We start from the raw sequence: 17,428 nt of genomic DNA on the forward strand, positions 1-17,428 counted from the left end.
AAAACGACGGAGATGCGCGTCAAATCTATAGTGGTTGGACATAAGCCAAGACATCACGCAAATGAAATCTCGACCTACATCCAACCCCTTGAACCACGGGTTCGTCGATACCTTGGGAATTATGGAATGTAACCACCTTCCCAGTTCCCCCTTGGTCCAAGAATTTTGCCAACTGATGATCGTATTCTGACGTACAAATGCGAAAAACTCATTGAAGGCAATTGGTCGTTCATAAATATCGCCGTTAATTGCACCTACCTTAGCCAAAAAGTCCGCTTTCTCATTGCCCGGTATCGAGCAGTGAGAAGGGACCCACGCTAAGGTAATCTGATTTTTCGGATAAAGCACTCAAATGTTCCCGTATTTTCCCCAGGAAATACGGAGAGTGCTTAACATCTTTCATCGTTCGGAGAGCCTCAATAGAACTGAGACTGTCCGTAAAGATGAAATAATGGTCCGTGGGCATTTTTTCAATAATCCCAAGGGTGTACTGAATTGCAGCTAATTCTGCGACGTAAACAGAAGCAGGATTATCGAGCTTATGAGAGACGGCTAAATGATTATTGAAGATACCGAAGCCAGTGGACCCATCAAGAAGTGATCCGTCAGTGTAGAACATATTGTCGCAGTTGATGTTTCGATATTTATTGGATAAAATTTTAGGGATCTGCTGCACGCGTAAATGATCCGGGATTCCTCGAATTTCTTCTATCATAGATGTATCGAAGAACACAGTAGAATCAGAAGTATTTAATAAGTCGACACGATTTGGAATATGCGGAGAAGGGTTAATATTTTGGGACATGTGATTAAAATACAATGTCATAAAACGGGTTTGAGAATTAAGTTCGATTAACCTTTCAAAATTTTCAACCACGGGACGGTTCAAGACCTCACATTTGATTAGAATACGAGAAGACAGGCTCCAGAAGCGGTTTTTCAATGGTAGTACTCCAGCTAAGATCTCCAAACTCATCGTATGGGTCGATTGTATGCAACCCAAGGCGATACGCAAACAACGATATTACAATATCAATTCGCTCCAGTTTGATCAAATGTGTGTTTGCTGCGGAGCGGAAGCAGAAACACCCGTACTCAATAACAGACAGTATCGTTGTTTGTTTGGTAAAGCCTTATGAGGTCTCCTGGGTGGGCTCCCCACCATTGTCCGGTTATTGTACGAAGAAAATTCACTCTTTGTTGACATTTTTTCATCAGATACCTCTCGTGACAACCCCAGGTGCCTTTAGAGTCGAACCAGACACCAAGATATTTGTGTACCAAAACCTGAGAAATCGTTTTACCCATTAATTGTGTTTGAAGCTGAGCAGGTTCATGCTTTCTAGAAAAAACTACTGTCTCAGTCTTCTCCGGAGAGAATTCGATACCTAGCTGTAAAGCCCAAGCAGACAAATTGTCCAAGGTATCTTGCAATGGTCCTTGCAAATCGGCAGCTTTGGCTCCTGTAACAGAGATTACACTGTCGTTTGCAAGTTGTCTTATCGTGCATGAATTTGCCAGACATTCGTCGATGTCATTTACATAAAAGTTGTAAAGAAGGGGGCTTAAACATGAGCCCTGGAGAAGACCCATGTAGCTAATGCGAAAAGTTGCCAAATCGCTATGCGTAAAATGCATGTGCTTTTCGGACAACAAATTGTGCAAAAAATTGTTCAAAATTGGAGAAAATCCTTGTCGGTGAAGTTTACCCGAACGAATGTCAATAGAAACGGAATCAAAAGCCCCCTGAATGTCCAAGAACGCAGACGCCATTTGTTCTTTGCGAGCATACGCCAACTGAATATCTGTTGAAAGCAACGCAAGACAATCATTCGTCCCTTTGGCACGGCGGAAGCCAAACTGAGTATCCGATAGTAGACCATTTGGCGTCGAGAATCAACCCCGCGAGGAGGTTGTATTCTTCAAGTGGGGGATGATGTTGAATCGACTCGACCGCTTTTGAAATCATTTCCTCGTATAACTTCCAATCAACATTCCGTGTGAGGTCATACGGAATGTCAATTGGTCGCATGCGAGTTGACCCGTTAGTAATTGAAATAAGAATAGGCAAATGGTCGCTACCGTGAGGATCGAGGATTACCTTCCATGTGCAATCCAACCGTAGCGACGTCGAACATAAGGATAGATCCAAAGCGCTTGGGCGCGCTGGAGGTTTCGGGATACGTGTCATTTCACCGTTGTTTAAAATAGTCATGTCGAAGTCATCGCAAAGGTTATAGATTAAAGAGGAGCGGTTATCATTGTAAGGGGAACCCCAAGCCACACCGTGAGAGTTGAAGTCTCCCAAAATCAAACGTGGCGAGGGAAGAAGTTCTATTAAATCAAAGAGCAGCCGTTGCCCAACCTGTGCTCTGGGAGGAATATATATATTGAGGCAATACAAAGCTCTTTACCTTGTATTGTCATTTGACATGCGACAACTTCGATGCCTGGAATCGAGGGGAGGTTAATACGATAGAAAGAATAGCACTTTTTAATCCCTAAAAGTACTCCTCCATATGGGGTGTCTCGATCAAGGCGAATAATATTAAAATCATGGAAGTTAAGATCAGTATTCGAAGTAAGCCATGTTTCGCAAAGGGAAAATGCATCGCATTTGTTTTTATTTATCAAAACTTTGAATGAATCAATTTTTGGTAAAATACTTCTGCAATTCCACTGTAAAACAGAGATAGAATCCTTCAAATTAGCAGTTGAATTAGCCATCGAAGGATACGATCGCTGCAAGGAGGGGCCATTGGGCAGTCAACTGCCTTAAAAATGATCTAACTGTTGGGAGGAGCGCTGTAAGAAAGTTTTTAATTGGATCAGGTATATTGAAATTTTCGAAAATCCAGTTCACACTATTAGAAAAATTCACCAATCCAGCATTTGTTTTGTCAACTGGATGTGCAAAAGGAGCAACTGGGGTTTTAGATGTTCCTGGAAGTGCTGGAAACTCCTTTTGAGATTTTAAATTGCCAAGCCCAGGAGGGGTTTGCTTCGGTTTTTCCGTAGCACCTTTAGTTTTGGTTGTACTGTTTTGAAGTAGAATACTTCTCTCAGGAAGTTCGGCTACATAGGGATGTGAAATGAGAATCTAAAACCGAAAAAAGTGAAAAATATGTCCAATTTCAAATGCTAATAAATCGGTTAGTATTCGATGGATTTCCTTCGTTCTTGCAGCAATAGATTGGAAAATCTTCTAAGATTCCTACCAAAATAAGATAATTGTAATTTTATTATTCACATTATTGTACTATTGAAAATAGTCAAGCCTTGTCAAAACGAAAAATTCGACCTCTGATTGGTCGTTATATGCTTGCTTCCCAAGCACGGTCGACAGGATCATATACCTTGCAATTGAAAACATGCTATTTGGCCTATATAAGAGCCTGTTTCAGCCGGAGCCGCTCATAATAGTTCTAGACAGCGACAACAGCAGTCGTTCTTCCTTAGCAGCAGCACTAGCCCTGTGGTAGGTCACCACGTCTCAGGAGCAGCGCGGTTTTTCTCAGCGTGTGTCGCCAGACAGCCATTATTCCCCCCGTGTTGGGGCAGCATGAAAATTGCCATCAGGATATCCAATTTTGGAAATCAAAATGCCTTTTTGAAGGCAAATAAACAAGTCATTGAAAGTTAATAATTTTTGTCAACGCAAGCAAGTATTCTGTGTTGCATCCTAGCAATTTAAATTTGTCGCACCCGTCTAATTTACTGAATATAAAATAGCTTCCACAGTGCATGTTGTCCGTGTGTCTTAATTCCCCCAATGTTAGGGCAGCTCAAAGGTTGTAATTAGCAACCGATTTTGAACAGCAAAATGCTTTTTTGAAGGCAAATAAAAAATAATTGAAGGTTAATAATTTTCTGGCATCAACACAAGCAGACATTCTGTGCGGGATGCAATCAAATTCTGTTGTAGTTGTCTAATTTTTACTTTATTTAGTAAACTCCCCACTGTAGGGACAGCGCAAACGCTGCGATCAGCATAACCGACATTGAATAATAAACTGCCCTGTTAGAACGCATTCACAAAAGCAGTTAGTTCGACTTCGATGCAGAGCTTATATGAAGACGATTCAATCAATCAGCGTAAACAGAATTTCGTCGTCTCCCAGCTGCCAAGTTGCAACATGATGCAACACGCAACAGCGAGCAAATGAAATCGCTTGATGTTACAAACCGCAATAAGATACGGGTTAAAACCGTTGCGTGTGTGAGAGCACCATCGGTGTTTATTCGCTGGATACACTATCTACTGTCTACTGAACGCGATAATCTGCTTACATGCGACATGGGGACGGGAACATTTTCTTCAACCAAGCTGCACAACACGACACAAAACATGTTATTTTGTTGCTTCAATGAGAGTGCTATCGGTCCGGCTTGACAGAATGTTCACAAGAAATCATTTTTGTGCATCCGTGCTACGAAACTGAGGAAAAACTTTAGAAACTGAAAAAAGAGGTGGAGCTTATCAAATGATCGCTCTGAGCCGGAATGATGTCACACATGTTTTTCAAGTTATATCATTCCACCACGTACGTAAAATAATTCATTCCTATTTTCATCCCTATATAAGAGCCTGTTTTAGTCGAAGCCGCTCATAGTAGTTCTGAACAACGACGACAGCAGTCCTCCCTTAGCAGCAGCGGGAGCGAGCAGTGGGTACCATCGATAGCAGCCACAACTGTTGTATGGCTGCGGATAAGCGTAGCCGTTTCAGCGGATCTCTCCATCGATAGCAGCAGGGCCAGCAGATGCAGGTACAGCGGATACCAATGGCGGCCACAACTGTGGCATGGCTACGGATAGCGTTACAGTTGCTCAGCAGTTGGGCCAGCGTATAGCGGCCACAACTGTGGCATGGCTATGCATGGCGTAGCTGTTGCAGCGGGTATATCAGCATCGATAGTAGCAGGGTCAGCTGATGCAACGACACTCCCTTCACTAAAATGCTGTTTCAGTGTGGTAGCGGGAAGCATCAGCAGCAGGCTTGCATGAAGTGAATACATCAGCCAGCAACTTTCTCTAAGGCCTCTGCCATAGTAGACGCGAAAAGCGGCGCGAACCGATTCGCTCGGCCGTAGGTTGATGTACAGCTCTACTGATGGCTGTACATTAACCTACAGCTGAGCGAATCGGTTCGCGTCGCTTTTCGCGTCTATTATGGCAGAGGCCTAATGGGAAAGTTGTATCAGTTTGTTCAGAAGAATATTATTGTCGGTAATATTACAGAGATGCGATTGCGTAGATCCGATTTTGAGTTGAACAATTGTTCTTTTGAGAACAAATAACACACTTATTTGAAGAGTTAATAGCTTTTGGTGCCAATAGCAGTATAGTGACAGCCTCAGCGGTAGATGCAGATGCAGCCGGTACTTCCCTGAGGCCGATGTAAAGGTAAATGGGAGCAGCACGGCGAAACAGTTCGGGTTATGCTTAGACGCGCGTCATTTTTCGTTGTTGATATTCCCCACATGAAACGACGCGCTTTCGTATGATAGCGGTGGTATTAGCGGTAGATGCATTTCCCAACACTTCCTCCAGTAAAGCCGTGTCTAGTTTTCAATGTGAAAACACCTTTCTCATTGTGTTGACCGTGCGCCTTAGTCCTCACTATCAAGGTAACACAGAGATGTAAGATAAACACTACATCCTATGATAAATTGAACAATTGACCTTATAGGGACAACAAATGAATTAATGAAGATTTAATTTTGAATTAGAATACTTCTCTCAGGAAGTTCGGCTACATAGGGATGTAAAATGAAAATCTAACACTGAAAAAAGTGAGAAAAATTTCAAATGCTAATAAATCGGTTAGTTTTCGATGGATTTCCTTCGTTTTTGCAGCAATCGATTAGAAAATCTTCTAAGATTCCTACCAAATGCATGAAATTGCAATTTTATCATTCGAACTATTGTACTATTGAAAACTCTTAAGCCTTGTCAAAACACAAAATTCGACCTCTGATTGGTCGTTATACCGCGCTTTCCCAAGCACGGTCGGCAGAGTTATGGACCTAGTAAATTGGGAATGCATCATTTGGCCTATATAAGAGCTTCATCAGATAATAAACAAACATTTCATCGGATATTAAATTGAACAACTGAAATTTGAAGAACACAAATGATTATTTGAAGAGTTATTATTTTCTCGTTTTGCACTATAATCCAAAGTTAAATATCATGCATGCTCTGACTATTATTACGTGTTTGCGTCGCTTAGTTTTTGGCTACGGTCATGCAGAACGCAAATAACGGCGCGATGCGATTCGGCAAGACGAAATCTGTTGAAATGTATAGCTCTACTTCGCCTTAAAAAGAGCTGTACATTTCACCACGGTAAGGCGAATCGCACCGCGCCGGCATTCGCGTTCTGCATTCCGTAGCCTTTGTTCCGTTCCCGTTTAATGATGTCGTATTAAATGATGAAATTACAATACTGCCAATGAACGGTCAACGTTTATTTACTAGAAAAAATGACTGACACGCAAACAGCCAGGTTATCTTTCTTGTGAAAGTATTCTACTTCAACCTTGCGGTCGTGGCTTTGCATACAACCTTCTTGTGATTTTTTCCACTTTGGGAAATCTTAGGACCTTTTCTGGGAAGTTTAGGAGAGGAAAGATTTTTCCTCTTTCTAGACTCCCCAAGAATGGCAAAAGAAGTTCCCTCTAGTGGTTCGTCAGAGTCGGTTTCATCTGAAGACAACAGATCAAAGGGGTTCGCTGTTATGGTAGAAGTGGTCGTGGTCTTCTTGAGCATATCAGCGTAAGAACGCTTTGAACGCTCTTTGAGAGACCGTTTTAATTTATCCTTGCGCTGCATGTACACCGCGCATGTGAAGAGCTCATGCTGATTCTCCCCGCAGTGGATACATTTTTCAGCATTCGCACTACAGGAATCGTCGACATGGTTCTCTCCACACTTACCGCACCGTGCCTTATTGCAACAGTAGGCGGCTGTGTGACCTAACTGCTTGCAATTGGTGCAGTTCATTAAACGGGGCACAAATAAGCGCACAGAAAGACGAACCCGGTGGATCAAGACGTGGCTCGGCAATGCAGACCCGGCGAACGTGACACGAAACGAGTCTGACGGAGTGTAAACTTTTTGTCGCCGACAAGCGACACAGATCGCAATTGTTTTACTTCTAATACTTTAACCTCAGGAAGGCTGCTGTTTTTAAAACAGCCTACAGCATCCTTCAAGAGGCACTCGACGGACAAACTCGGATCGGTCACGACGCCGTCGATCTCCACGTCTCGGGCCGGTATGTATACGCGATACTCCCGAGTAAAGAGCTCGAAACAAGCTATATCGTTGGCCTGTTTCAGGTCATTGACCACAACACGGAGCTTGTTTGGTCTAACCTCGACTTAGGTCCTGCTTTTGGCCGGAAATATACAACGAAACGTGAACCTGCTGTTTCGTCAAGGTAGAGCCTGGCACGAGGGGGAACTGAAGAGTGGACAGCAGGGGAAGGAGCAGGAGGGACAGAGTCAGGAGGGTTCGGTGTCGGAGGATCGGAGATTGAGGTATCCTCTTCCATTGTGCTAAGGCTAGCGCCCTCACACCGACAAGAAACACGTACCTTTTCTTTAATTTCAAGCGATGCTTTGTCTTCGACAATGTGGTCACGCAATCGTTGGGTGCAGCCGCCGGCAGCCGGCAGCTGTGCAGATTTACACTTTCCTCTATGTAGCTCTGGTTGTCTTCAACACAGCTAAGCACCGAAACGTTCGGTTCAGCAGCGGCGGCGCAGCTACGCAGCAACAAAGCAAACAATAGCGGTTGACCTTCAAGCGGATTTATTTTGCACTGCACAGCACTCGTTAGACCGGACCGGGCAAGCGATCGAGACGACCGATAAACACAACCGATGCGCTTGGTTGTTCGACTCGGAATGAAATTGAACGATTGAGAGAGATAAAATCAATATAGGAGTGATCATTCACATAACGTAGTCACTAACTTCAACTGTCAATTTGAGGCGAATTCCAAAATAATAAAAATAGAAAAAATAAGTGGGTTCCTGAGAAGGACCGTACGGTGCATCGATAGTCGATTCATTTGTCACGTAATGTGGTATGCTCTGTCACGTAGAGCAAAACTAGGTCATACGTCAAGTCCCGCGAAACGACCGCCGAATTCTGTCTGGCTATGCAAAAACAGATTATTTCGCAGCTTGCAATTATGAACCTACGTTCGAAATTTACGTTGCCATAAATTGTTTCACCGGGTAAAACAACGTAGCGGTCTCCGGTTTTCTTCCTCTTTGGTGCACTTTACTTTACGCTTCTTCTTGTCTTGTAGCGCATAACATCTTTCACATCTCAATCGACGACGGCTAGACAGACACCAGAGAGCGGCTGGGGGTGGTGGAGAGTAGCCTCAACCAGGGATGCCACATATACAGATTTTTCTGTATTTTACAGATTTTTGAACTGAAAAAGCAATACAGAATCTGTATTACAGAATTACAGATTATTGCCTAAAATACAGATCTTACAGATTTTTTTTGTTATACCGACGAACTGAAATCAATTTCAAAGGTAGAATTTGATTATGGATTATGTAGGTATCGATGAGGAAAAAATGGAATGTGACTTGAACGAAGCGCGAAAATGAACGTGTCAGGATTTCTATTCAAAATTCGTATTAAAGCAAATTGCAAAGAGGTGCGATTTCACCGATACTGTTGTAAAAATGGCAGCTTTAAGTAATCTCAAAGCGTTCGTGAAATTGGAAAATTTAAACGATTTAATGCGACAATTCCCCAAATTCGTAACAATAACTGACTAATAAGGGCTGCCCAACGAATTTCGCACGCTTGAAAAAAAAAATTTTTTGGCCGGAAGATTCATTGAAACAAATGACTTAACTTAGTCTGCGCTGTTGAACACCATTAGGCGGAATGGTAATTCAAGTTTCCATTACAGATCCATTGTGAGATTTTTTTATTTTTTTAAATCCTGCTCTTCTGCTTGTTTGGAACGCATACTTTTAATATATAGTTGAAACCAGAAAAAGCTAATGATCTCAATTTTAAAAGCTGAAAGCTACGTTGCAGACCAAGGAGGAGATACTGATATTAAATTAACGAAAACTTGAAAAAATAAATTTAACGAAAACCTGTATAAACATAACGTAGAGAAGAATAAATTTGTTGAAATATGTTCTGCAAGTAAATTTTTTTCCATCCAACATTCTGAGTTTGCTCGATACAGATTTTTAATACAGATTATTTTGCCCGAGATACAGATACACAGATATTTTCAAAGAAAAATACAGATATAAATGTGGAAACTCTGGCCTCAACTCCATGCGGGTAGTGATTTCATTGATCGTTACCAACTGTGCCGTGCGGCTGTCGGCTGTCTGCTCCGGGTGGCGCAGTGATGGGGACAAATTATTTCTTTCTCTTACTTTTTTGGATGTTGGAGGTAATCCGGGACGGCAAGTAATGTGGCCGCTACGTCTCTGCGAGATTTCTAATAATTTTGACATAATTCCGGATAATTTTAAATTTTGAGGGATTGAACAGCTTCGGAATTTCGAGCTGAATTTCCGATTCCGATTATTAGATTGTTTTCACAGCTTTGACAATACAATACCTATAACGCATTAACCGATGCGTACTTTTTCGACCTCGAATTGGATTAAACAAGTAATAACAGGTGCTATCTTCAAAATCCTAATACAATCTTATCATAGTAAAATAAAACTTTCAATCGGTCTTGTTTATTTTCCAAGACATGACCCAAATATCTTTGTTTACACAAACAATAATGGCATGAATGTTGGTACAGCCACCTTCAAGAAGAAGATATATTCACAATATTCACATACGAAGTTTAGACGCTTAAGATAAAAATATGTGAATAAGCGAAATAAATAAATTCTACCCTGACAAAAGACTAAGGTTTAAAACTTGAATATATTACTTCGCCAACAATAACAACAAAAATTAAAGAAACTATGTCAAATGAGAAAATTTGTATCCAATAACAATTCCGCATGTTTGAATATGAGTTTTGGTTAAGGAAGAAAGTTCGGTATACGTTTAATCACAAGGTTGTTTGCGGTACTTACCTACCAGTTAATGTATGGGGATTAGGGACCAAAATATTTTCGCTTATCGCAGTAATCGTTGTAACACTAGTTTAAACGATTTTATCTAAATATAAACCGTGGGAATTGATAACATGTTCATACAAACAAAATGTCGAAAGTGCACCATAAAAATGTTCCACGTATTCTATTTCGTTCCGTTTCGTTTCATCTTACTTCAAAACCTCAATATATTAATTTATAATTATTATTGAAAAAAAAAACAGTAAAATATTTTATTACAATTTTTTACAAAAAATTTGAATTTTTTCGTTATTTTATACAGTTCGGATCGAAATCCTTATTTACTCCGACATAACTTTGACTTACGGCACTCGGTTTATTCAACGACCCTCAAGTTCAGGTCGAAGTTCATTTTGTTTCACCCATCGAAAATTTGATTTCGCTAAGTCTTGCGGATCACCGTATTTTTTCTCCTTATTCTTTACTTTATTTTTGTTTCGATCATCTCATTTTGTTTTTTTTCTGCACACTTTGTGTTAATGAGATTGCTTCTAAGCACAAAGCCAGTTCGCATTAGTTAGGTATGAGAGAAAATACAATCAATTCTTTCGAAAATCCAACCCTAAAAAATTAATCAAACCCTGCCAAAATATCTGCTGGTTTTAGACATTCAATCAAAAACCGTTTCAAAAGCAAAGAGTATTTTTCCCGCACCCCAACAACTGTTCGCACCCGTGGGGAGTAAATTTCCATGATTAATAATTTGTTTGCCGTTAGCTCGAAAGCAGTTGGATGTTGATTATGCTAAATGGTATTTATCGTACTAAACAAACGGTGCGAAAAATGTAACACTCTCACGTTGTAGCAGGTATATCTCTGTACGGTTCCTAATTTTCGGTTTCAGTCTTGAAAAACGCGAAACGAAGTGGGGTGGTTTGGTTCATGACGAAAAGTTGAACGACCCGACGAAACGTGTGCCGCCGGCTGACTAGTAGAATCAGCCCGACGGGAGTTGGTATTAGATTGGAAATACATACACTGCTGACAACAAACGAGCTGTATACCGCGGAAATTATCTAAATTTTACCACACCACCGCGCCGGCCAGCCTGTGGGTGTGTGCGTAGAGGTTGATGACCTGAAATTCGCAGCACTCAAATCGACGACGGGGACGACGCAGTTTGTTTGTGTGTTAACTTTTTTTTTATTATTCTCGCTTATTTTCCGTCGGTCTAGTTCCGCCACTGTTGTGGCCAATCACCGACGCCCAGGGAGGCGACTCCACACCCAGGACCCTAACTCACGACCCGTTTATTAACGGACCGGCGCCAACGGCTTTACTTCCTCATGCGATGGAAGGCGTGATCCCAGAGATTTTTCGCCTCAGAAAATCTCCCGGTGTCGGCTAGGATTGAATCTAGACCAGTTGGGTTGGTTGTGAGTGGATCACGCCATCTCACAACCATCGACACCTATGTCGGCGGTGGGATTCGAACCCAAGCGTCGAGCGTGGTTGGCGGAGACGTTACCAACCACACTAGGCCCCCGCTCTTGTGTGTTAACTGATTGTTTCCCCGAACTGTTAATTTAGAACGGATTCAGGTTTTACTCTTGGAGTAGAATAACGCAATTGGGATAGTATTCTACCCCCTGTTTGTCATCAATTAGTCGCGCTATAAATTATTAATTCTTTAGGCTTCCGCAAACAACGTGGCTGCTACCTCACGCACCCGCTGCGCAGGTAAAATGATTTATTCGCCATTCTTCTCCATAATCCTACGGTATTCTCAAGAGCCTCATGAAACCAGTGCAGGCGCAACAGTGTAACACGGTAGTGGGGCGAACTGCATCTGTTCAATATTTGAACAACTAATTAATGCAGCGTCATTTCCGACGACGATTCACCACTGCAACAAGTACTTAGTAGCCGGTCGCAACATCAGCGCAGACGACACACGACTCTTGCGATCCAGTGGAGGCGAATTACGTGTGAAATTTAAGCTAAACATTTTCCTGTGAAAACCCGCCCAGTACAAGTTGGTACGTACGAGAGGGAAAAAACTTCGAAGAAAAAACAAATATCGTATTTGTACCCTCCTCGTCACTGATTATTTGTATGTTGATTCGTATAAGCCGCTTGCTCTCGCTACTGCTGCTTTCAGCAGCCTAATGAGTATCCGCCGGCCGCAATATCCGCTCGGAGTGAGACGAGCCTCACCTCAGACAGGCAGCGATTGGTGACCTGTGATACAATGTTGCTTCTGTACCCGGTAAACGCAGCTTGCCCCTGCCTCTGACTGGTAAACGAAACGACAATCGAGATGCTGCTGATGAGTGTTATTATCGCATTAGTCGGTAAAATATGATCGGTGCGAATCGTGTTTTTCTCCGCAAGCACTTTGGTTTGACTTCACCTAGGCACGGTGAGCACGTCGTCATGTTGAGATGATGACATTCAACCACCCACCGGGCCACGATTTGGACCGAGTCGGCAACAGGTTCCCTATGCTTACGCGTGGTGTTGGGATAATTCATTAGTTAGGTTGTTGGAACGGTTCATTGATATCCGTAATTATTAAAAACTATTGAGTTTATGAGGATGATTTGTTCATGTTTTTTTTTCTTCATCGAGGATGATTTGGTTTTAAATTATTTGTTCAAATTTTTTCGAGGCGAAACAAATATTAATATGAGATTAATGAAGTCTTCGTTTTTTTGGTTTTTGGAAACTGTTACACTTAAAACATTAGGTTGCAAAATTATTGACCCAGTTGCTCAGGAAAATATGAAATCCGAAATGTAGATTGAATAATCGTCTTTTTCACTAGAACTCTCAAGGGGTTATATACCTTGTTTCAAAAAATAACTGCATACACTACATAATATTGAAACTTTAAACGTGATCTCGAAATAGTGTTTACCAAAAAAATACTACCGTGATGAATACCGGAAAAGTACTTAAGCGATTTTCTCAATTTTCATTTTCTAAATGTTCAGGAGCCTTAGTTAAAACCGTTTTCTTTCAAACAATTTGAAAGGTTTTTTTTTGTTCACACAACATTTATTTGACACGGCACAATACAAATTAATGTTTTGCGGAGCCAATTAAATCTAATGCCTTATGGTCTAGAATATCTTATAATCTAAAGGCAAATTCTTTACCCTCGCTGCCGACTACGAGCTGAAACTAAATCTAATACTAAAACTAACATGGTTTTTTATTTGTTTCGCTGTTAAATTGGCACATTGATGCTCTTCAAGTAGCTATAAACATGTAGCATGTATGGCAAGTTTCGCTGAGCGAGAATATCACGAACTGGCACATAGGGCTGTATTCCTCGGGCCCTGAGGGTATCCAAAAGTAGAGATCTGGCGCCGCAGAATTCAGCACACACCCAAACCACGTGTTCAATGTCTTGATACCCCAATCCACAAACGCAATGATTACTGCTCGCCAGCCCAATACGCAAGAGATGTGCATCTAGCCCGTAGTGGTTGGACATAATCCGAGACATCATGCGAATGAAGTCTCGTCCTACATCCAACCCCCGAAACCAAGGTTTGGTGGAAACCTTTTTTTTTTTTCCTGTTGGGTACATTTTCCACTGCGACCAGAGATTTGATCTTTTGGTGGAAACCTTGGGGATGATGCTGTGTAGCCACCTCCCCAGTTCTCCCGTATCCCACGAGGCCTGCCAGTTGACAAGTGTACTCTGACGTGAAAATTTTAAAAATTCATTGTAAGCAATTGGTCTGTTATAAATATCACCGTTTGTTGCGCCCACCTTAGCCAAAGTGTCCGCTTTCTCATTGCCCGGAATTGAAAAAATGAGAAGGGACCCACACTAAGGTAATCTGAGAAGATTTTTCGGATAAAGCACTCAGATGTTCCCGTATTTTCCCCAGGAAATACGGAGAGTGCCTTACATCCTTCATCGATCGGAGAGCCTCAATAGAACTGAGACTGTCCGTAAAGATGAAGTAATGGTCCGTGGGCATTGCTTCAATAATCCCTAAGGTATACTGAATTGCAGTCAATTCTGCGACGTAAATAGAAGCGGGATTATCGAGCTTGTAGGAGGCGGTAAAATTATTGTTGAAAATACCGAAGCCAGTGGACCCGTTGAGAAGTGATCCATCAGTATAAAACGCATTGTCGCAGTTGATGTTTTTATATTTGTTATAAAATATTTTAGGGATCTGCTGCACGCGTAAATGATCTGGGATTCCACGAGTTTCTTCCATCATGGATGTATCGAAAAACACAGTAGAAACAGAAGTATCTAATAAGTTGACACGATTGGAGGTGTATGAGGAAGGATTTATACTTTGAGACATGTGATTGAAATACACAGTCATGAAACGGGTTTAAGAATTAAGTTCAACTAGCCTATCGAAATTTTCAATTACCAAGGGGTTCAAAACCTCACATTTGATGAGAATACGAGTAGTCAGATCCCAAAAGCGGTCTTTTAATGGGAGAACGCCCGCCAAAACTTCAAAACTCATCGTATGGGTCGAATGCATGCAACCTAAGGCAATACGCAAACAACGATACTGCAATCGTTCCAGCTTGATTAAATGGGTGTTTGCAGCGGAACGGAAGCAGAAACACCCGTACTCAAGCACCGACAATATCGTTGTTTGGTAAAGCCTTATGAGGTCTCCTGGGTGGGCGCCCCACCATGATCCAGTAATTGTCCGGAGAAAATTCACTCTTTGTTGACATTTTTTCATCAAATACCGAACGTGACATCCCCAGGTGCCTTTTGAATCGAACCAGACACCAAGATATTTAGATACCAAAACCTGAGAAATCGTTTCACCCATTAACTGTAAGTGGAGCTGAGCAGGCTCACGCTTCCTAGAAAAAACTACTGTCTCAGTCTTCTCCGGAGAGAATTCGATACCTAGCTGTAAAGCCCAAGCAGACAAATTGTCCAAGGTATCTTGCAATGGTCCTTGCAAATCGGCAGCTTTGGCTCCTGTAACAGAGACCACGCTGTCGTCTGCAAGTTGTCTTATCGTGCATAAATTTGCCAGACATGCGTCAATGTCATTTACATAAAAATTGTAAAGAAGGGGGCTTAAGCATGAGCCCTGTGGAAGACCCATGTAGCTAATACGAAAAGTTGCCAAATCGCCATGCGTAAAATGCATATGCTTTTCGGACAACAAATTATGCAAAAAATGTTCAAAATCGGTGAAAATCCTTGTCGGTGAAGTTTGCCCGAAAGAATGTCAACAGAAATTTGATTTGATTCGACCCAATGGTCTAAACGACGTAGTATCATTTTCTCCATCAATTTCCGGAAACAGGATAGCATTGCAATCGGTCTAAAAGAGTTGTGATCAGAAGCTGGTTTTCCCCGTTTTTGGATGGCGATCATCTTCACTTGCCTCCAATCCTGCGGTACAATGTTTTGCTCCAGGAACTTATTGAACAAGTTCAACAAGCGCCTCTTGGAATTGCCGGGTAGATTCTTCAACAAGTTGAATTTGATTCTATCTAACCCAGGCGCGTTATTGTTACAGGACAGGAGGGCAACTGAAAATTCTGCCATCGTCAAAGGTGATTCTATCGCATCGTGGCCCGGAGACGTATCGCGAACAAAGTTTTGCGCAGGAACAGAGTCCGGACATACTTTCCTGGCAAAATCAAATATCCACCGATTTGAAGACTCCTCGCTTTCGTTGACCGTTATACGATTTCGCATTCTTCGGGCTGTGTTCCAAAGAGTGCTCATCTATGTCTCCCTCGACGTTTCGTTTACGAACCGGCGCCAATATCCACGTTTCTTTGCTTGGACCAAGCTTTTGAACTTTGTCTCAGGCTCCAAATACCGCTTAAAGTCGTCGGGTTGACCTTTCACCCAAAAGAAGGCCCTAAACGCGTCGGATTTTTCTGTGTAGACATCGGAGCACTCTTTGTCCCACCACGAAGTGGGAGGCCGTTCTTTGATAGTCACGCCGGGATATTTCTTCGTTTGGGCTTGCAACGCGGCGTCGAGAATCAAGCCCGCGAGGAGGTTGTATTCTTCAAGTGGTGGGTGATGTTGAATCGACTCGACAGCTTCTGATATCATTTCCTCGTATAATTTCCAATCGATATTCCGTGTGAGGTCATACGGAATATCAACTGATCGCGTGCGAGTTGAACCATTATCAATTGAAATTTGAATAGGCAAATGATCGCTACCGTGGGGATCAAGGACTACCTTCCATATGCAATCCAACCGTAGCGATGTTGAACATAAAGATAAATCTAAAGCACTGGGGCGCGCTGGAGGTTTCGGAACGCGTGTCATATCCCCGTTGTTTAATATTGTCATGTCGAAGTCGTCGCAGAGGTTATAGATTAAAGAGGAACGGTTATCATTAGAAGGGGAGCCCCAAGCCACGCCGTGAGAGTTAAAATCTCCCAAAATCAAACGTGGCGAGGGAAGAAGTTCTATTAAATCAAAGAGCAGCCGTTGCCCAACCTGTGCTCTGGGAGGAATATATATTGAGGCAATACAAAGCTCTTTACCTTGTATTGTCATTCGACATGCGACAGCTTCGACGCCTGGGACCGTTGGGAGGTTAATACGATAGAAGGAATAGCACTTCTTAACCCCTAGAAGTACTCCTCCGTAAGGGGTGTCTCGGTCGAGGCGAATTATATTAAAATCATGGAAGCTAAGATCTACATTTGAAGTGAGCCAAGTTTCACAGAGGGAAAATGCATCGCATTTATGCTTATTAATCAAAACTTTAAATGAATCAATTTTGGGGATGATACTTCTACAATTCCACTGTTAAATAGAGATAGAATCCTTCATCTCAGCCGATGAATTAGCCATCGAAGGATACGATCGCTGCAAGGAGGGGCCATTTAGCAGTCAACTGCTTCAAAATCGTTTTAACTGTTGGTAGAAATGCCAGCAGAAGACTTTTAAGAGGATCAGTTATGTTGAAATTTTCAAAAATCCAGTCCACAATATCTGAAAACTTCAGCAGTCCAGATTCTGGCTGAATCTTTGACGAAAAAGAAGGAACAGTTGGGTTTTTTTATGTTCCTGGAAGTGCCGGAAACTCCTTACTTGAATTCAGTTTGCTTCGGATTTTCTACAGCACTTTTTTGTTTCTTAGTATCAGTCACTTCAGATGGAGACCTTCTCTGTCCTTTCCTAGGAAGCCTAGGAGAAGAAAGGTTTTTCCTCTTCCTAGATTTCCCGGGTTCAACAAAAGAAGATTCCCCAACTGAATCGTCAGAATCAGACTCATCGGATGGCAAGACTTCGAAAAGATTCGGGGAAACCAGTTTGGTGGCAGCGGCCTCTTTTAGCATTTCTGCGAAAGTG

The 17,428-nt window shown here is 42.0% G+C and overlaps 1 protein-coding gene across 1 annotated transcript in view; it reads left to right on the forward strand.

The window, feature by feature from the left end:
- LOC129731363 (uncharacterized) overlaps positions 1 to 17,428 on the forward strand; it is a 243,023-nt gene that overhangs the window by 41,904 nt on the left and 183,691 nt on the right. The window lies entirely within an intron of this gene.

The sequence above is a fragment of the Wyeomyia smithii genome, chromosome 3 (genome assembly GCF_029784165.1).
Source record: "Wyeomyia smithii strain HCP4-BCI-WySm-NY-G18 chromosome 3, ASM2978416v1, whole genome shotgun sequence".
Classification (NCBI taxonomy): Eukaryota; Metazoa; Arthropoda; class Insecta; order Diptera; family Culicidae; genus Wyeomyia; species Wyeomyia smithii.